This window comes from Pipistrellus hanaki, assembly GCF_964339955.1.
Source record: "Pipistrellus hanaki genome assembly, chromosome: 15".
Lineage (NCBI taxonomy): Eukaryota > Metazoa > Chordata > Mammalia > Chiroptera > Vespertilionidae > Pipistrellus > Pipistrellus hanaki.
The window spans coordinates 17350971-17373703 of NC_140517.1; positions in this window are offsets into that span (position 1 = coordinate 17350971).

The following is a 22733-nucleotide window of genomic DNA, read 5'->3' on the forward strand; positions in this document are numbered from 1 at the left end:
AGTTGATTAAAACATTGAGAGCTCAAAGCGACATATAAGCAATGATGTGTAAGCTACCACCGGTGGGGTGGTGGAGTCATTCTAAAGCATCATTTATTCATGTGACCCATGAGCCATCCATGAAACTCCACAGGGACAATCCATCTCATTGCCCCCAAAGATGACGGCGGGCCCTGGCGGCCACCTTTGGGTGGCATGTAGCAGTCTCAACCATCTTTGGATCTCAATGAAGGTACCTGCGGCCACTCAGCTTTCCAGAGCGGATGTTTAAACATCATACGGGTTTCAAGTGTAAGCCTTTAAACACGGCACATCATGCATGTTCCGGCACACGGGTGTCTGCACGCCATCACTGAGGTGCCCTGGGCCTCAGGAAGGGGTGTACACAGAGGGAACCGTGTGAAAGAAGTACACAAAGAGCTCCTTTCTCAGAGACAGCACAGTCTGGAGCTTTCAGTGGAAGGCAATGGTGCTGGTTACTTCCTTTTGCTCATGGCGCCACGCTAGCTAGCAAAGGTTTATTCCCCCCTCTCCCCAATGATATTTCTAGATGAAGGGCAGTACTTGATAATTTCTTTTAACATATTCACAAAGCTGAATCCATTTCCCTAGAGTCATTGTAGCTGCTTCAGAATACCATGTGAGAAATTAAAAAAAGAAAGAAAAGAATAAAAAGGCCGTAGAAAGGAAAATTCAAAGCACGCCTTCTCTTAGAAACTTTTTTTTTTTTTAAGCACAGAACTTCAATCTCAATAGCATCCCAAAGCCTCCAAAACGTATAATGGGGGAGACACACACACATTTTTCTTTCAAAAGAACAGTCCGAGAGATAATGAAACCATAATTTCCCGATACTGCAACGGATATAAAATGGCCACATGCGTGGTTTGAAACACTCTATGAGTACTGCCTGGGAAATAATCATATTAAACTGAAGGAGTGAAGACGAGGATTTTAGAAAAGCGGAGAAGTCCTCAAGGGAACGGCAAGGGAACACTCGACTCGAATCAGTGTTTCATTAATCCAACATGAATAAGCTTCATTCCCTCCCACATCTTAATCAAGACGGCCTTGAAATGGCAGAAACTCAGAGGCAAAGTGTGGAAGTCGGTGAATTCAGCAAAGCCAATCTATTCCTTTATATAAATAACCACAGCAGCATCAAAGGCTGGTCCTAGCTCCCAGGTGTGCAATTGAAAACATTCGTCCTATAATCAGATGTTTGTGGAAGACCTGGATCTATCAAAGACAAGTGTACACACCTAACCACAGTTCATAGTGCATATTGGCTTTCCCTGGTGGGAAGAGGCGACCTGACAAGGTGAAGTTTGTTTTTAGTTTCCGGCTCTCAGAGTGTTAACTGGAGGTTCTTGTGGTAGATATGGTTGAGTCAAAGTTTATTTTTTGCTTCACAGACCCTTTCAGGGTTTTTCTAAGCTCTAGAGAGTCTTTCAAGCATCGCTTGGAAACCAGTGAGACACTCCTACACTCATTCTATTGGTGGTAGAGCCAAGGACCCAGAGGTTAAGTGACTGACGCAATAAGGCGACCAGCTTCTGAGGTCCAGCGTCCCAATCCTGCTACTTCACCACTAAAATCATAGTTTAACTCCTATTCTTGTAGCATTTCACTATTTCTATTTCGCTCTTTTTCCAAGGATATTTATGTGTTTATGTTGGGATTTAGTCCTTTATGCAATAGGCTTTGATGTAAGATAAAATAAGGAAAACATGTAACTTGAAAAATTAATACCTTCAAGAAACGGAAGGCTTTTAATCTCTTCTTTGTAATTTAAAACATTAATATCTTTATGGAATGGGGGCCTTTATTGAATCTCTTCTTTAATATCTATCTAGAATCACTTCAGAGTGTGACATTTCCAACTTACTATTCCATAATTAGTTTACAAATTTAGACTTGTTCAAATTTTAAAATATTAGGGAATGAACTAAAAGCCACACTCAGAAGAAAATCAATAAACTTATGCAAAATATTTAGAGTCACTAAAATTATTTTAAAATCCAGAGGTGTCTTGTTTTCCACACACACATCTATTAAATGCCAAATTACAAACTAGAAAAATTTAAGTGATAAATAATAAACCAGGAATAATTTGCAACACATATGACAAAAGATTAAATTGTGTGTGTGTGTGTGTGTGTGTGTGTGTGTGTAAAATAAATACTAGTGGCAAGACTATGTTTAAACAATGTAATCACATAGATTCTCTCATGTGAATGGTAACCATTACAATAAAACAGCAATTTGCAATCACTTGGTCGTAAAGTGTGTCTAACCTCTACTACATAATGAGAAACATAAAAGAGCCCGTCAATCTGCCAGTAAGTCAGGGTTGGGATGATCCAGCAGACTCAATAAAGGGACAACTAACAGGTTTGGAAAAACTGGATTCATGGTTATCAAGATTTCACCCAGAAATGTCTTTACAAATACATACTACAGTATACAGTGGCTTTTCCTAGGAACTAAAAGGGTTAAGCCACTTAAAAAGGGACATTGGAATTGAGATGTGTAAAGGTCACATGCAGGGAGAAAAATAACTTCAGTGATTCTAAAATATAGAGGGCTTTGAGGTCTCACATCTAAAGTCAATCATGAATGCAAATTAATAAATATTGGTATCTGAAATTTATTTAAATCAGGTATATGTAATCTTACTGATATTAATGAAAAATCAAGTCCCTAAATAAAATAAATTTAAATAAAAGTAAAATCATTATTCTATTTGCATTTCTAAATATTAAACTTAGAGGAAAAATGGATGATATTTTGAATTGGCATTTGCCCAGGATAGATGAACACATCTAGGAGAGAAAGGTTAACCCAAATATTTACTCTTCATATTGTAATAAAAAAATTTTTCTTTAGAATATTAAAAAGTAAAAAACAAACAAACAAAAACACTACAGCTCTTTCTCTACGCAAAGTAGGAATGGCTCCATTTCATGGAAGTGATCAGTTCTACTGAGAAAAAAATTCCGAGGGATCAAACTTTATATTAAAATTTGCAACATTAAAAACTGGCCCATCTCTACAGAAGTTCCAAACATGGACATAGCATAACCCAGAACTGGCTAATGGAAATCTGGCTATAGACCTGGGTAGCTTCCTGGTTTAGATTTTGTGATTCTTTCTGGTTAGATTCCTCTTTTGCTTTTGAGGGAATTAAAACATTTAAACTTAGCCATCAACAGAAGCTAAAAGGATATGGAGACAGCATTGGTAAAGATGATAAATGAATATCCTGATGATTTTTTTTTCTCTCCAAGAATATGGTTCGCACATTTGGAAAGGAGGGAAAAAAGGCAAAGCTAAACAATTTCCAGACGTTTCCCTCAAAACTGAAATTGCAACGCTCACACACACACACACACACACACACACAAAAAAAAAAAAAAAATTAATTGGGCACACGGTCTTGAGTCTTTCTACGTAAGTTCTGGTAGCAGTGCTGTTCAAATGTTGCAGCTCCCTGAGGCCTGCACAGGTCCCAGCCTGTCCATGGTTTGGGGCTGCTAACTGCCTCGGAAAGCAAAGTAGAGGGTTTGTCATCTGGGAAGACAAAGTGGTCTTCTTCTCAGATAAAACCTCCTAAAATGCTGCAGCTCAAGGACCGGCATGGCTTTCTGAACCTCACTCAGTAATAATACAATTACTAAACAAGCTAATTTTACGTGGGACGTGGTATTTGTGCAAATTCATCTCTCTCCTCCTAATGCTTATTTGAGAAAACAAACATTGCTATGCCTTTTCTCTTCCCATAAACCTCTCTGTGGCCTCTGTGGTTCCTGTGTTTATGAGCAAAACCCTTATGCACATTTACCGTGAGGGCTCGTTTTTCTGCAGTTTACCAAGGAGGAGTTTCAAAGGCACATGGTTCCCCCAACCAGTTCGTCTCACGGAAGAAACAGGAAGAATAAGAAGGAAGCGGGTACATCGCCGACATTGGTTCCGTAACTCCTGCCACCTGTTCCCTGCAGATGCGCTGTCTTTGTTCTGTCCTTTTCCTTAGATAGTGAAGATCAATTTTCGTGGAATAAATATTAACCAATTGGGTGTATGTTTATAGTTCAATTTATTAAAGTAGGTCTCTCTTTTTTTGTCTCTCAGTGGTTGGTTTATCCGTGTTAATATATGATGGGCCATGAAGCATGTATTTAGAAATTGAATAGTGTTTGCAGCAGAAGTTGGACAGAGAAAATGGGACAGTCTATAAATTCAGCGGGTGAAAGCGGATGACAGGGCAGCATAAAAAAGCAGCTGCGGCTTTAATAAACTATCTGCCTATCAACCACAATGACGACTACTTCTTACTCCTGCTAGAGGTAATAACCTTGCCGATGTATACATGTGAGATGAGCTTGGAATGTATAAATTACAAAAGCAACAGCATTCTGGATTATTACAGACACCTGCTTTCAAGTTCAATGGTCACCCCAAAATATGCAGTTAAAAATCAAGCTATTGTAAATAACTCGCCTCAACACCTGGAAAAAGTCTCCTCTAGGAAATCCTTTAAAAATGTCAGAGGCAGGGGGAAAACATTAGCATATTCATGACTCACATTACAGATTCAGCTGATGTAAAGGCATCCTTCATTCCTCAATTTTCTTAAGCATCACTTAAGGTATTAAAATCTAGGCTCAGTTACTGTTTGCCCTAATATTGGTTAAATGTGTCCTTAGGATGGAAAAGGGAGACAGACTCAAAAGGACTAACTGAAGAATGACTCACAAAGAGATGTCAACACAAGGACAGGCTTAAGGGAAATCTACAAAGAACACTGGTGCACCTTAGGGTGCAAAAGACTTTAATTCAGTGCTATAATGGTGAATGTTTGGCAAGGGGCTTTGGTGGCAGGGAGGGGGTCTCTGACTGGTAACATCTACCAATTACTGTGGTGTAAATATCCCCTCTATGGCCAGTTTTAATGTGTTTATCTTATTTTTAAAAAATATATTTTATTAATTTTTCACAGAGAGATAGAGAGAGGGATAAAGAGTTAGAAACATCCATGAGAGAGAGGCATTAATCAACTGCTCTTGCACACCCCCTACTGGGGATGTGCCTGCAACCAAGGTACATGCCCTTGATTGGAATCAAACCTGGACCTTTCAGTCCGCAGGCCAACGCTCTATCCACTGAGCCAAATCGGTTTCAGCTTTAATGTGTTTAATAACCACAGGGGCACAGGGAGGGAGCCCTCCTGGTGACAATGACCCTTACTTTGCAGTGAGAAAGTGAGGGTCCAATTCTGATTTGCTACCTATTTTACTTACTACTTCGGACAAGTCCCATACATTCACTGAGCTTCAGTTTTGTCATCTGTAAAACGGTGCTAATGATATTACTAACTTCATAAGGTTGTGTGATGATTAAATGAGGTGAAGCTTATAAAACATTTAGAAGAATGTGTGACAGAGAGTAATTTCTTAATAGTATTTCTTGCCCATACATGTAAGGCTCCATTTATGATCAGGAGAATTAGAGCCATTACATTTTTATGTTTTAACTTGAAATGTGCCTGTTTCATTTCTGTTCATCAGATTGCTTTTAAAAATAAGTTCTCGCCGACTTAAAGGTGACATACACATCAATCCTAGTTTGCTGAAGCTTACACAGCATAACGTCTGAATCTTGAATTGCCATCCTGCATTTGAAAGCAAATGAAAGACACTCTACTTTTAAAAAAAATATTACTTGTGACAGCCCTATGATAAACTTCATTGTTTTTTTACCTTATCCTGCTTGTCATTTTTAAAACATTTTAATATAATACTTATAAACTACAACTTGGCATATTGGTCCTTTCAAGTTTGCATTTATTATTTAGCTTCCCTAATTATATGTAATTATGACAGAATGTGTGAACAAATAACCTTCACACACAATATCTATTTTAATTTTTACAAACACTGCATTTTGACATGAACATTGAGGTTCACAGAAGTTAAGGAACATGTCCCACATCAGACAAGTGAGAGGGACCAATTTAGACTCTAAACTCTGGTCAGTTGAATGCCAAGCTAGTGTCCAAGTCAGGAGGCAGGATGGATAGGACTGAGTGGGAGCTGAGAGAACCTTCATGAGGAGCCTTCACTGAGGAAGAATGGTTGGGGAGCATGAGATTATTTTTTCCTTCAATTTGAGTATTAGCCTTTTATTATATAGGATAAGTCGATTTTTATATTTTCCATTTTCCATAAATATAAATGAAAGTAGTGAGAGCAAAATAACCAGTGCTCATGAATATAATTTGTCCTGTGGAGGATAAAGTTGAACTCAACTGTATCAAAAAGAACTACACTGTAAGAGTAAGACTCTGGACCAGTGAATGTGAGTGGTCACGGGAAGTTGAGGGATGGCTTTATTATTATTATTATTATTATTTTGTGAACGAAAACTTTCCAAACAAATGGGAACAAGTGTCCTGTCCCTATTAAAATGGTCTCTGGAGAAAAGTATTTTTTAAAACATTTCTTTCCCTCTTGGGATCAATGCAGAGGCCGGTTGTATATACAGGGAAACCCTGTTGAGTCTTCTGGTGGGGACCTGCTGTAGGAAAGGCATGATGGGTGGGTCAGGAAATGCTACCCTCTTCACCACTGTAGGTTTTATTGCTACAAATGAGTTCAACTGATAATTCCTTGGACTAAATATAAAAAAATTTCCTCTGGGAGCCATGCTTCCTGAGCTCATGTTTTCCCACAAATGCCCTGTCATCTCCAATTCAGTCCCACCAATTCATAAGGTTTGGCAGGAAAATCATTCCATGTTTCCAAATAATGGGCCAGTTGTAATTTTCCAGGCTTCATCAGTTCAATTTTCCCCATTTAGATAAACTTTATTGCAACCCCCTTCCCCAGGGGGAAATGTTAATAATAAAAAACTCCTTTAGCCTGTGTGAGATAATATAATACTTAATGGGTATTGCAAAGCTTCCTAAAGAAAATTCTTCTATATATTTTCCATGAGCTTTTTAGGAGAGTAATTTAAGCAGGCAGGCAGAGTTTTAATAAAAATAAACACAGCCTTCTTTAAGTTTCTCTTTAGATCCATTTGTAAATATCCAACAGCTACATTCAGTGGTGATGAGACAATGATTTGTGCATTTCACTAGACGAATGTGCCTTAAAATTCCATGGAGCCTCACAGGTCAGAGGACTGCGAAGAGGGAAATCAGAACCAACAACACCATCCTCCTTTTACAGTCAACGTTGGGATGTACTAATAATCATATTTTTTAATATATAGCATTAATAAGTTTTAATATGGTCTCTTGTTCTGTATTTAGGAGATAGATATATAAGGTTAATTTATCATTCCGTTAATGACACTGTCACACAGTCATAGATTTTCCTGCCTGTAGCAATCCAATTTTTGAAATGGTATGCCTCTAAATAGAAAAGCTCAGTTTAATAACAACATGGAAAGCAAAAATAATCAATCCCATTGGATAACTACATAAAAAGTCTGATAATTCTTAAAACCATAAAATTGAACTTCACCTTATTGTAAGTGTAACAAATAATCTGTTAATAAAAGGGTAGTATGCTAATTAGTCCTGGAGGCCTTCCAAGAGACCTCTGGATGTCTTTCCAGACAAAGCCATGGAAGGGGGGGCTGAGGCAGAGGCAGTTAGGGGCAATCAGGCCATGAGGGGGGGGCGGGGGGGGCAGTTGGGAGTGAGCAGGATGGCAGGAGGGGCAGTTTGGGGCAAGCAGGCCAGAAGGGGGAGCAGTTAGGGGCAAAAAGACTAGAAGGGGAGGCAGTCAGGGGTGATCAGGCTAGCAGGCTAAGTGGTTAGGAGCAATCAGGCAGGCAAGCAGGTGAGTGGTTAGGAGCCAGCGGTCCTGGATTGAGAGAGGACCTGTGGGATGCGGCCTGAACCGGTAGTTGGACATCCGCCAAAGGGAGGGGTCCCAGGTTGGAGAAGGTACAGGCCAGGTTCAGGGACAACCCCCCAACACCATGGATGAATTTCGTGCACTGGGCCACTAGTGATATATAAAATCTTGCATAAGGTAAGTGATAGTTAAGTACTGGCAGGTATAGAATCTCTAGCATGAGAGCTTACCTCTCTTTACTAAGATTTTAGTCTATTTTCCTTTAATATAATGACAATCATAATACTTATCTGATTTTTAAAAAATAAGATAATGCATATAAAGCATTCAGAACAGTGCCAGGCACAGAGTATATGCTCAGTAAGTGTCATCATCATTATTAAACTCTCTTAATAAGTACTTGCCTTTGGGGGCATTTTCTAAGACACATTGTAGTTATTTGTGGAAATTTAGTACCAATATTGATCTGAAAACGCTAACGTGTACTTTCCTCACTTGCTTATGAAGCATTTTTTTAATTTTATTTGTGGCTGATGTTTTGAAATCCACAAGGTCTTCTTATTCGTTATACCACTGAATAGATGTAGATGAGTCCATAATTAGATGTGGAAGAACTAATCTATAATACTAATCACTATATATGTTATAGTGGCCCCTCTCCTATTATGAGGTCATAATCTATCCCACTGGTTATCTGGGCATTGTTTCATAGATGCTGACATTCCATCTCATCACCAATCATGTATATGTTTATGATGGACTTACTGCAACCCTCTGACTATGTGATTAGAAAGAACCAGACAGCCGAGAGAGGCAATGGTAGTAATGATTAAAAGTAATTTTCTTGATGATACAGAACAGAAATAATGTCTGCTTTCTAATGTAATTGGAAAAGCATGCGATGACAATTTCAGTGAATTATTGTATCACACTAATGAGAAAATGTATATTTATATATATATATATATATATATATATATATATATATATATATATATATATATTTTAAAAATACATTATGCCTCTACCTCACTTCCTCTAATCAGAGAGAGAAAATCAACTTTCAGTCTTCACACACATTTTTGCTCATGGTTGATACAAAACCTGATTATCCTGATGATGCTCAATAAAAGTACAGCTTTCTGGGAGCCAGCATAAGGGGATGTGTGGGGAGTTCTCTCTTTCCGGAAGCCTCCCTTACCTGTAGGGGCAAACCTCACCAGCTCCATCTAAGCAACTCGATTCTCAGGAGCCAATGACCCCACATCTTTCTGTGCTATATGCTACTGCTTCTCCATTCAAACACCTTTGTGAAACTGAGAGAAGCAAACACAAGGAAGTGAGCCTGGAAAATATTCCTTGGTCAGACCAACTTTATGATAAAATCCTGCCAAGAAGCCATGATGATAAGCGAAACCCATTAGCAATTAACACACCCATGACTGCTCCACGGCCTGCTCTGAATGATCTGATCTGAGTGTTACCCCCTCAACTCCTTCAAAAAGTAACAAAGCCTTCCAACTCCCTCGGCTCCCGGCACTGAAGTTATAATTTCTGTCCCACTTCCCCACCCAAACTGCTAATCTCTCAGCTCTGGATCAGTCCGGTTACCCACCTTCCCCACTGGGCATCCCGCCTCCCGCAGGCTGTTCAGATTGGATCACACCTCTGAGCAGATTGGTGTCATCACGCCTCCCGGGCCCCCGTGGCAGCCAGACTCAGATGTGGCTCAGCAATACCGTCAGCCCATCGGTCAACTCCCTGCACTGTTCCTCACAGAGACGATTTCAATTCTTTATTATTCTCCTCACAGGGTCCACCCTGCCACCTACCATGTCCCTCTGCTGATAATTCCCCTTCTTTCTTCGCAGAGAAAGTGCAGGCTTTTAACCTGCACTCACAGCGTTTGCCTGTGTATCCTCTGCCATCTCCTAATAAAATATAAATGCAGCCTCCTTTTAACCTCCAGTCCCTCTTTAGCTACTGTTTTATCTTTCTCCATCCTCTCCTAGGCGAGTTGTTTGAAAATAGGATTTAAACTCACTAGCATATTTAGTTTCCCATATTAAATTTTAATCTATTGCAAACTGACTTTCACCCCCGTCAACTTCACTGAAAATCTTCCGGCAAAATTCTTCAATTACCTCCGAAATGCCAAACAAGGAAACCGCCTCAACTCTCATTTCGAGTGAAATCTCTACAGCCCTCGTATTTGTTCTTAGAAATATAAGTTTTAAGTGTATCACTGTTATAAAGATTATGCTTTTTTATTTTTTTAAATTTCTTTATTGATTTAACGTGTCACATATTTGTCTTCAACCCATTTCAATTCCCCACCCCCCACTCATGCCCCCAACCCCCTATTGTCCTTGACCACTGGTTAGGCTCATACATGTGCACATAAGTCCGTTGGTTGATCTCTTCCCTTTTATCCCCACCCTCCCTCTGAGGTCCAACAGTCTGACCCATGGCTCCTTATCTCTGGGTCTGTTCTTGTTCATCAGTCTATGCTGATCACCATTTCCCCTAGATGGGTGAGATCATGTCCTACTGGAAGTACACATAAGGAACTGTTTGACATTGAAATTGGGTCTCAAAAGAACTGGTGGCCCAGAAAGAAACTCACTACAGACTGATTCATATGCCTTTCAGCATAACGATTATTGCTTGTCTCATTTTTGATTCTTATAAGATTATGCTTTTCATTGTAGAAAGTTTTAACTATATTTAAAGAAAGGGGGGAAACAAAACCATGTGCGTATCCTCACCATCTATATCAAAGCAGCGGTGAACATCCTTGCATACCTCTTTCCAGGATTTGTTCCGGGCATAGATAGGCATTCCCCTACAAGTGAACACTATGCTTTTGTGTTGAACACAATATCATAAACATTCCCCATGTTATTAGTAATCTTCAGAAACAATATGTTAAGGACGTGTAATTTTCCATTATGTGGAAACACATAGTGTAATTAATTCTGTCACGGAATGTAAACAATGGGATATGTTTCTATATTAAGTACCCTTGAAAAACCTGCTTTGACTGGTTGCAGAGGATTTGGTGCTGTGGTGGTACAATAATTTAGCTAATTAATCTCCTTCTGCTGAATCCTGAGCTTGCTCTCAAATTGAGCTATTATGCACAGTGCTGCAATGGAAGCCACAGTTCCCAGGCCTTCTCGAATCTTACGTGGAGATGCCTGCTACCTCCTCTAAAATGCAGAGTCTTTCCCATTTAAAATGGACTTTTGGAATTACCACACGGAATATCTCCACACAGCTCAAAATGAACACAGAGCTATTATACTTCGTTGACAAGAAGGCGGGGGAAAGCAGTCCTGGCAAGGGCGCAGCTAAATATTGGGATCTATCGTGAAGAAACAAGAGGACTCATGTTGGGAGGAACGAATCAGCTTACATACCGCCCACGTGTAAAATTAAAAATGTGGCTCACTCCATAAAATGACTTATTTAAAAAGGAAACACACTAGTAAGGAAGGTTGTTATGAGGAATGAGAAGAGTTAGAGCACATGTGTCAAACACAAGGCCCGCGGGCCAAATCCAGCCCGCTGGGCCTTGCAATGTGGCCCGCACTGCGCTGTCATCACTGCACTAAGCTGTCAGTTTATGACATTGTCAGTTTATGACTGTTCAGTAAACCATTCGGCCCGCGATTTAGGCTGGATTTTAGATTTTGGCCCCTTCTCTGATTGAGTTCGACATCGCTAAGTTGGAGGAACAGAAGATGGAATTCCTAGAAAAGTCTTATCTAAGAAATTTCTTTCATTGACACTATTACAGATTCCCTCTATGTTCTCCCTGTTTTCCTACCTCCACTCTGCCCCACCCACTGCTTCTGGCCATCACCACACATTCTGTCTAGATTTTGGGGGGTTACAGAGATATTTTGGTGTTTTATATCAAACAGAGCTTACACATTGAATGACTGTATTTACCATATGCCCAAAGGAGGACCACTGCCGACAGCACTTTAAGACTTTAAGGAAAATTAGCTCAGACACAGGGGAGAGTAGAAACATGCTGAATAAATAACAAAGCCTTTCCTGGCAGGAGTTCTTGCAAACAAAACTGGCGCCTTTTTTTTTTTTTTTTTTTTTTTTTTTTTTTTTCATCATCTCTTAAAGATTCACAAAAGGCTGGAAAAGATTATTTTGTTCAGTGTTATTTGTGACTTCTATAATTAAGCCTGCCTTTTCGACTGAGCTTGAAGGTACTGTGGAGAAAGCAGGCTGTCTAGGGTAAATAGAAATTGCAAATCACTTAGGTTCAGCCTTGCTCTGAATCTTGCCCAAATAATTAACAGTCTGTACAGCTGGGACAGGGCACAGAAGAAGGAAGTGTCTCCGCATGTGTGTGGAAAACAAGACGGGAATGAAGGGGCTGGCAGGAAGAAAAACCCTACTTGAACAGAAGTAAAAATAAGGATCTCATTTAGCTCCTGAAATTACAGTAATGTAAACTGTGAAAAAGCTTTGAAAAGCACAAGCTTTCATGTTCTACTTATGTGTATAAGGAAGTTAAGCTTGGAAGAAAGAGTCTATTTAATGAGACCTCAACATCATAATGGTGTTTTCTTTTTTTCTTTTTTTAATGTAATATTTTATTTTTTCTTAAGTTTTTATAATTGACTTTTTAATCTTTATTGTTGAAAGTATTACAGATTCCCTCACCTTTTTCCTCCATTGACCCCATCCGCCCACTCCCGCCTCCCCCAGGCCTTCAGGGCACTATTGTCTGAGTCCATGTGTTATGCATATATGCACATCAATTCTTTGGTTAATCTCTCCCTCCTCCCTTCCTCCCTTTCCCCCTTTCCTCAGAATTTTTTTTTTAATATATTTTATTGATTTTTTACAGAGAGGAAGGGAGAGAGATAGAGAGCCAGAAACGTCAATGAGAGAAACATTGACCAGCTGCCTCTTGCACACCCCTCACCGGGGATGTGCCCGCAACCAATGTACATGCCCTTGACCGGAATCAAACCTGGGACCCTTCAGTTCGCAGACCGACGCTCTACTACTGAGCCAAACCAGCTTCGGCTCCTCTGAGATTCTTCAGTCTGTGTTTACAAATTCAATAACTGATTTGAGTCCCATTTTGATCTGCTAGAGCCTACTTTTCTGAGATCTTTTGCAACCCAAAGAAATATAATCAGACAGACTTTCCAAATCTTTTAAGATCACCTAAAAGTAATGATGCTTCAGGGAAGGTTTGGAGGGAAGCACCCAGATATAAAAGACAGTACATAGCCCTGGCTGGTTTGGCTCAGTGGATAGGGTGTTGGCCTGCAGACTGAAGGGTTTGATTCTGGTTAAGGGCACATGCCCGGCTCTATCCCCAGTAGGGGGTGTGCAAGAGGCAGCCTATCAATGATTCTCTCTCATCATTGATGTTTCTCTCTCTCTCTCCCTCACTCTCTGAAATCAATAAAAATATATATTTTTAAAAGACATTGCATAATCCAGTGTGTTGTGAGTCAGATTACAATGTAGATATCAAAAGGGAATTCGAAGAACTACACTCAGTTTGAGGGGAGAATGTGGCTAATAGAAAGGAGATTTAATGAAGACGATTTCTTCAGAGAAATCTGTGCCACTAAGGCACCTGGAGAGAAGTCAGAACACAATGGGAGTGGATGTGTGAAGTTCCTGAAACGAGGGGTGAAGAGAGGAGTGGCAACAGGCGTCACAGCAAACATCACCGGGCAGTTCTGGGCAACCAGCAGAGGGACAGGTGCGGGGAGCTCTGAAGAAGTTATGAAAACACCCTGACAGGAGCAAGAGCCTGCCTTCCATACCTCCCGGGTCTAGAGAGAATGAAGCCAACACACAACAGTGCCAGTGAACGAGCAACTTTCCTGCCACCTGTTTCTGTCCCCGCTCCCCTTCTATGGTGGCTAGAAGTCTTGGGGTGGGGGGGGGGGAAGGAGTGGCACAAAAAGAGGCTGCTCCCATCCCTTCCCATGTCCCAGATTCCCACGTCTATCATCCCACCTGGAGGAAGAAGCCAACAACAGGCGAGAGTTCATCTTTTTTGACTATATACCTTCAATCCTTAAAGGAGGCTATTCTTTATACCTTAAGGGAGCCGCAGAGGTTTCTATTATCAAAGAGAAGAGTCTCCTGTCAAGATTCAAAGAGACCTGAACTTCTGGGTGCCTCAGTTACACCTGCAGCTTTGAAGATCCTGGACATGATCTGAGAAAATGCGTTCCTGTAAAATTTGTAAAAATAGGGCATTTTTATTGAAGTCTGGTTTCTCTTTCTACTTCCCCCTCCCACGTTTATCCTCTGTCAGGGGATTTTGAAGAAGCTGTAGCTATTTTAAGATATGCTTAACTTTCAGATGAATATTGACTTTTTCCCCCCAACATTATCAATCATGGCAAAATTCCAATAGGACCAGAAGGGTAAACCATAGAAAAAGATGAGATTGACTCAACGCTATTATATGAAAAAGTTTTTTTCCCCAAAAAAATCATGTCCTCAGTAATATTTACAAACTATCAAAGAGAATATACAATGGGTAGAAGAGGTATTTCTCAGATATTTTGTAAAACAAACGTTTTGAAAGGTTATTGTTGAGATTCTGAATAGCCTATTTCATGACTAACAGTTTCAAGGAATATTTTGTTTATAAGCTGTTTCCAAAAAGACAGCAATCACTGACATCTATTGGGTCCTAAGATGGGGCGTATTTGGTGAGAACATTTTAAAGTCATGAAGACTGCATAGACCAAAAGGCCACGCTGTGTGCACAGAAGTAAATATGCATAGACTATGCATAGGGACCAATCTTTTGAAGTAAAGATGAGACACAACATTCTGCATTGTTTCGATGTATTAAGAGCTCACTTGCTGTCATTTAATTGTGAGAAAAAGAAGTTTCTCCTTCAGGAATCACTGTGACAAGAGGCATTCTTGAAATGATAGTAATACAAAATTCATGGGACTAAATGCAGAATTTGATTCATTTTTGCACCAGCCCTTGACAGAATTAAAGTGAGAAAAGATCAGATGTACTTATCAAAAACACTTTTACAAATAATCATTTCAACAATGAGAAGTACTGTACTAATTGAGATACGTCCACTTAAAAAAATACAAAAGATAAACCCCACTCTATTGTTATGGATTCTTCCTGGAGTGTGACAAATACGGGACAGCTGGCGATTATTGTGAGCTACTGTTCAAAAGGGAAACACTATGAATATTTTTAGTTGTTTGTTTCCCACGTACAAAACCATCTGTCACTTTCTCCCCCAAAGTGGGATAGTTATGGACAGTTGTAACCTCTGGTTGAACAACAAATTAGAAAAGTGAAATCATGCCTTTAGTAACCCCATTAGGTGACCCTAGATGACCTCAGCAGGAGGAGTGGTGGGAACGCATTGAGACATCCTCTTCCGGGGTGGTGATGGGGCATCGTGTCCCTGTGCTGTGGTCAGGGCACCGCATCACTGTTCCCATGGTGACCTGTGGCTCCTGTCACCAAGGGAACTGGCACTGGAGACGCCTCTGGACCTGTTTCACCAGGAGATGCTAATGCCTTGCTGTGGTGTGGGAAATCCTGGTGTGTGTGTGGGTTCTGTATCACTGAGAGTCTCCACAGGAGGACTCCTGCACACTTGGTCATCTGACACCCCCCCCCCTTCCATGTCCAACTAGTCTGCAGGGCTCTGGCATAGGTCACGTCACCGGGCAAAGCTGAGTCCATGAACCAGACAAAACCTTCGAACATGGGACATGTGGTCTTCCCTGAACATCACTGTAGAGCACAGAAGAGCAAATGATAATCTACAAGGAGCGTAATAATGATATATTAAGGGCAGCTAGAGCGCTTTGGAAAAGGTGTGCTACTAGACTGCCTCCATATCTATTATCTATTATTTATTTCTCCATTTATTTTTCATTTGACTTCACACAAATATGAGTATATACTTGCTTAGGGATAAAAAATATGTTTCCTAAAGACCCTTTCTGCTGCAGCTGCCTAGTCCCTATTTGAAAACACAACCCTCCATCAAGGAGAGAATCATCATTTTCACAGCAATAAATTCTGGAATTATTACCCTCCCACAAATGAGGACATAAAGAATAAAAATAGAGCACAGTGATGGTGGCTTCCCTGATCAGGCTCAAACCATAGATGTCTGGGTTCACAGGGAGGGCTGTTATTCCTCATGCTACTTGTGGCATCTTTATGCTCAGAGGGCACTCCCCTCACTTGCCTTCCGGTGTCTCTTATGTAAACCTTTGCTGGGTGTACAGAATAACATTCCATCATCACCCACACCGAGCGAAGCGAACAGTCTGGCCGAGTGGAATTGGCTCAAGGTTACACATTTCAGAGAGGGCATGTTTGGGGACCAAGACACTCTGTCTCATCCTCCAGGTGTAGGCACCGATCACAGCTCAACGCAGAGAGGGAGGGAGGGAGATGGAATCGTGAGGCATCCACCAAAGGCAATGAACCGCAGATGTACATCACAATACAGAAGGCTCTTAAAAACATCCTGTTGAACAAAAGCAGCCTGACACACAAGAGTATACAATTCGGTTTCTTTGAAATTCTAGGAAAGGCAAAACTAACGGAGAGTGACAGAAGGCTTATCAGTTTTTGCCTACTCCCGGGTGTCAGGGGGATTGACTGGATGGGTCTGAGGGAACTTTTCGGGTTGGTGAAAAGATTCCGTGTCTCAGAAGTGGTGATGCTCAAGTGGGTACATGCATTTGTCAGAGCTCACTGAACAGTGCGCTAAAATGAGTACATTTTATCGGTATGTAAAGGATACCTCAATAAAACTGATGTTTTTGAAAAATCTCATCTTGGAGGTGGGCTTCAAGCACAGCATTGCCTCTCAGCCATATAATTCGATTGCATCAGAATGATGAAATCTTTTAAAGAACTTTTTAAAAAGAGAAAAAAAAACAAGTGTGCAAAAACACTTGAATGCATACCCTCCCTCATCCACATTCTAAGAGGAAATCTAATTAGAATTAATTTAATCTGTAATATAAATGGCACATATAGCATCTCAGTACAAACAAAAGAAGGTACAGTTGAGTCAAATGACTTCTTGGGGGAACTTCATTATTTGCTCAGTGAGGGGCAAACTGAAAATGAAATTGTTAAAATCTTGCTCCAACTCTATGAGGATTCATCATCTCAGAAGTTTCAAGGTGATAGTAGAATTTGAAATTATGTTTATTTTTTGTTTCCTGTGAGCTGTGTATCAAGATTTTGTTTTTACCCGATAAGTCTACACATAAGCTTAAGCACCATCAGATTATCACACGAATAAAACATTAGAAGAAAAAATATGCACTTAATCTGAAAGAATTGTTACTTCACAGACCAATCAAAAGTAATTTGAAAAAAAAATGTTTAAGCCCTGGCTGGTGTTCTACTCTAGTCAAGAGCACATAGCTGCCTGAGGCAATCGATGTGTCTTTCTCACATCAGTGTTTCTCTCCCTCTCCCTGCCCCCCGCCACCCCTTTCTCTCTTCCACTCACTCTAAGAATAAAAGGGAAAAAATATCCTCAGGTAAGGATTAACAACAACAACAAAAACTTTCAGAAGCAAAATTAAAAGCAAATCCTCCCATAAGCTGTCATCAGAACACATTTGGTAAAAATGAAAATATCCTCTTAAAAGCCAATTAGTGAAGATTTGGTCCTAGACCTTTTCCATCCCCTCTGTGTTCTTGACTCTCCTTTCTCCTGTGTGAACAGTCAGGCATGTCTCAGTTCCCCCAGGCACTCTTGGGTAAGTTTACTCAGCCTAATCTTAGGAATTAAAATGTCTAGTCCTGGGCAGGAGTAAGCCTGGAAGCTGTGTTCCAGGTTATCACACAAATAAAACATTCCTCCCCTCAGTCCCAGCCTATCATGGAGGGTAGAGGACCATGGTCAGTCCTCCTTTAGCTCCCCACCAAGTTCTTGTCCTCCCTCCTCCGTCCTTGCTCACTAGGTTACAACGGCTCTTCTGGTACTGGAGGTGGGGGAGGGACTGAGGAGAGTGACAGCAGAGGTCTCAGTTGACCGACATATGGATAAAAGATTCCATCCGTGGCTGATGGGTGCTGGCTCTCTCTTATGGGGCCGAGGGTCTCTCTGACACTACTCTGCAATACAAATACTTATTCTCTGGCTGCCAATTCTATATAATAAAACCCTAATATGCAAATTGACCAGAATAGCCAAATGACCTATCACTAAGATATGCACTGACCACCAGGGGGCAGATGCTTAATGTAGGAGCTTCTCCCTGATGGTCAGTGCACTCCCACAGGCGAAGCGCTGCTCAGCCAGAAGACAGGCTCACGGCTGGTGCAGCGGCAGTGGTGAGAGCCTCTCCTGCCTCTAAGGCAGCGCTAAGGAGCAGCAAGACTGGCAATGGGCATTAAAGACCCCTTGGGGGATGTCCACCGAGGGGTCCCAGACTGCGAGAGGGTGCAGGCGGGGCTGAAGGACCCTCCCTTCTCCCCCAGGGCATGAATGTCATGCACCGGGCCTCTAGTACTAGCATAAAAGATTCCTTTTTATTTCTGCCTCCTACGGCACACTAATAACTACAAGAGGAGGAGTCACCCCAAGATTAGAGGTTTTATATTTTTCTGAAAAAAATCAAAGTAGATAGAAAAGTTTGGTGGAAGAAACTGAGTAGAGGGAATGACTAGGGTAGAGTAGAGAATCAACCTGCCCTGCTGGGTAGAGTCCCAGAAATATCTAGAAGCAGAGGCAGCTGGCGTTGTGAGGACAGGAACAAGAGGCAGAGCTAAAAAGAATGATTAAAGGAGTATGTGCAATATTTTAACTCCGAGTTCCCACCATTGCTCCTTCAACCTCATGTACTAAAAAGTGAGACAATCAGGCCAGTCACTGAAGAATGCTTCATGCAAGGCTTGAAACACAGTGTCCAAAGGGAATGGGGTTAGCAGGGTGGGTATTACCCCCAGAGAGAAGCCTTCCCACTCTGGCCCCGGGGCACCGCCCCATGAAGACTAACTAGGTGATGTCCCCACCTAACAGGAAGCTCGGAAACAGAGCATGCAGAACTTCCTGTCACAGTGTCTACTTCATTAAACATAAAAGGCCAAGCCAGGGAACATCAAGCGTTTGAAGAAAACCAACGTAATAACTAAGTGAGAAACAATGAAATGAATGCTGTTAATTAATATTTTAGCACTCAGTGAGTTATAACTCATGGAAAAACCATGGAATTTGCTCATGGAACTAGTAAAGGAGCATATAAACAAATGCCTCTATTACTTTGCTAGGGCTGCGTGACCAAGTATCTCAGAAGGGGTGGCTCAAACAACGAAAATTAATTCTCTACAGTCTAGAGGCTACAAGTCCAAGACTGAGGTGTCAGTGGGATCGCTGTGTTTCAAGATCGGTGTGTTTCTCTTCTGGGCCTGAGGATGGCTGTCTTCTGCTGTGTCTTCCCTGGGCCTCCTCTCTCTATTCATCACCTAACTTGTAACCCTACAGTCTTCTCACTGGCATACATGTTATATGGGATGAGCGTACACCCCAATGACCCCATTTTAACTTAATTACCTCGTTAAAGGTCCCATCTCAAAATATGGGCATGTTCTGAGGTGCTGGGGTTAGGACCTCCGCATATAAATTTTGCAGGAACACAATCCAGCCCATGACACGCATTGGCTCAATTAACTGGAAATGGTAAATCAGCTCTAGCAACAGGCACAGCCAGATTCCTGATTCCAGCTTCTCCTACCTCCTGTGGAGTGTGTTACATCTTAAACTTAGAGTAGGAATACAGGTTATTTTTAAAAATCCATAATTTGTTTAAATCAACTGATATGTACATCAAACTATTCTAAAATTAAACTTTTTTTTTTCTCATAAATCCAACTCACCTGGCCATCACTTTTACAGTGTGACTTTACCCAAGTACTTTTATCATTCTTTTCATATGCACTACTCCCTCTTCCTTGCATTGCAGACACAATGGCTCTTGTCCCTTAATTGCAGCAAGGCATATACGATCAGGATCACATGATCACCTTGGGAGGCGTGACACAGTTCAGTTGCCATGAGGGGGTGGGGCGTGGGGAGTGTGGAGGGAAGATCAAGGATGACAGTGACTCTCAGGGCCTTTTTCAATCCTAAGTCTTGAAAGCAGAATCAAAGCAAAGTCAAAGGTGCGGGCCTTCTCGGAGCTCCCGACCTCTGTAGAGGACTCCGCTCACGTAACACCTTTGGCTGGAAATCACACCTGGGTTTCTCAGTTTGTTCCTTACTTCCCTATGAAAGAAACCCATGCTTGCAAATTTAGATTCTATTTTAAACAAAACATGTACTATCTATAATCTACCCATCTATAAGGATGATTAGTACTGACCCAGGAGGTAGGAACATTTAAGTCATGGTATCCCCCGAGGATACATTTTAATGTGTTTCTACAATACCTTGCTCTCTAAGTTTGGTGTGTCTCTCTTTAATGGTATTCATGATACTGGCTTATGCCATCAATCCTCACAGGAATTCCAAAATGTTTCAGGGAACGAGGCAATCAAGATTGACCAGTTCAAAAGATGTGAAGGGGCACTGTTGATGTTTTTAAATGCTATTTTCAAGGGTTTCCTGACAGTTTTAGTGGTCGTCGGAAGAATGTCAGGTTTACCCTTTAGCAGAAGAATGGATTACATGCAAAAGGGACAGTGATGCTGTTTTCTTAATTCCCAAACTCTTCCTGCACAATGTTTTCTTCTCCATTTTTTCAACTGGAAGGAGTGTCACTATTTATAAAAGAAAAAATGAATATGCATCACCGCATTTTTCTCTATATTTCCCTTTCTTGAAGTGGCATACAGGATAAGTAAAACAAAGCTCATACTGTTCAAAATCAAGTAGTTTCTGAAATAATTATATTATGCTAAGTAATTAAGTACAAAGCTTTGATTTTTGCTATGCAGGGTTTTTGATTCAACACCCCAGCTGTTCAACTTTCAATTTTAGGCTTTTGTTAATGAGATTCAGTCTATGCCAAGTACTAGAATATTGATATGAGAAGGGAAAAAATGTCAAAATATAAACTGTTATTTTCTAAGTGGAATATTATAATTGTTTTTATGAAATTTGAAAAATACGTGTGATTATCTAGTTATAATCACATTTTACTAAATCATATTGACAAGATCAAAATTACATATTGTGTTCTCTACTTATGATTACTAAAGATTGCTTATTAGATACTAAAAATCAAAGAAATTAATTGCCACTTTTCTTGTAATAGAAAGCATATTTTTATATAGTTCAGTATACAGGTTTGTGGCTTTTATGCATCTACATTGTCATAACACATTTCTAAATGTAATTTAGTTGGTATTAATACTTTGTGTTTTGTTGCTAAGTATAAAGTGGGAGATTGAGCATTATGTGAATCATAAACTCATAGCTTTTTTTATAAGTGAAACTATTAGACATTGATTAAAGAAATTGGAAATGCTGCAAATAAATTGAAAAATATAACCAAAGAACTTACATGCATATATGCATAATCCCTGGACACAGACAAGAGTGCCTTGAAGGCCAAGTGGGAGGGGGGAAGAGGAGAGGGGGCCAATGGGAGGAAAAGGGGAACATTTGTAATACTTTCAACAATTAGGAGGAAAAAACTTTAACCAATGGGCAGAGGACTTAAATAAAATAGATATTTTTCCAAAGAAGCCATACAGATGGCCAATAGACATGAAGAGATGCTCAATTACACTAATCGCAGGGAGATTCAAATCAAAACCACACAAGATTATCACCTCACACCTGTCAGAATGGCCATTATAACAAAGACCCAAAATAACTGCTGGCAACGACATAGAGAACAGGAACCCTTGTGCATTGTTGGTGGGAATTAAAATGGGGCAGCCACTATGGACAACAGTATAGAAAGTCCACAAAAACTTAAACTTATAGCTAGCATACAACCCAGCCATTGCACTTCTGGGTATTTGTCCGAAGAAAATGAAAACACTAATTCAAAGAGGTATATGAATCCCTATAGTCAATGCTGCATTAGTTACAGTAGCCGAGATCTGAAAGCAACCTAAATATTCCTCATAGATTGATAAAGATGTGTGTGTATGTGTGTGCATTATTGGAATATTATTCAGTCATAAAAAAAAGAATGAAATCCTGCCATTTGTGGCAACATGGATTGACCTAGAAGGTATTATGCTAAGTGAAATAAGTCAGACAGAGAAAGGAAAATACCGTGTGATTTCACTTATATGTGAAATCTAAAAACAAAGCAAACTCTTAGATATAGGAAACAAGCTAGTTGTTCAGAGAGGGGAGGGGCTGTGGATGGAAAAATATATGGAGGGGATTAAAATGTACAAACTTCCAGTTATAAAATAAATGTCAGGAGAATGTAGTCAATAATGTAATAAATTTGTATGGTAACTAGAATTGTCATAGGGGATCATTTCATAATGTGTATAAGTGTCAAATCATTATGATATATACCTAAAAGTAATGAAATATTGTATGTCAAATATACATCAGTTTAAAAAGGAAATTCACATTGGTCCCATACTAGTAACTAAATATAGAATGAAGTAGAATGGTCACATATTCTGTAGCTTTCTTGGACTGTATTTCCAGTTGTAATGTCTGCAAAGTTAAGTCACGTACTGTGGTAAAAATATCTTTCTCATATTGTATGCAGTAAAAATGGGGCAAACACCAATATTTAATGGGCTTAGCACATTTTAAGCCATTTTTAAAAAATTAAATTCAAGAACAGCCTTGCTTGCAAAATTAAGAACATCGGAGGAAAAAATATGGAGTATCATCCGCTCTAAATGAAAGA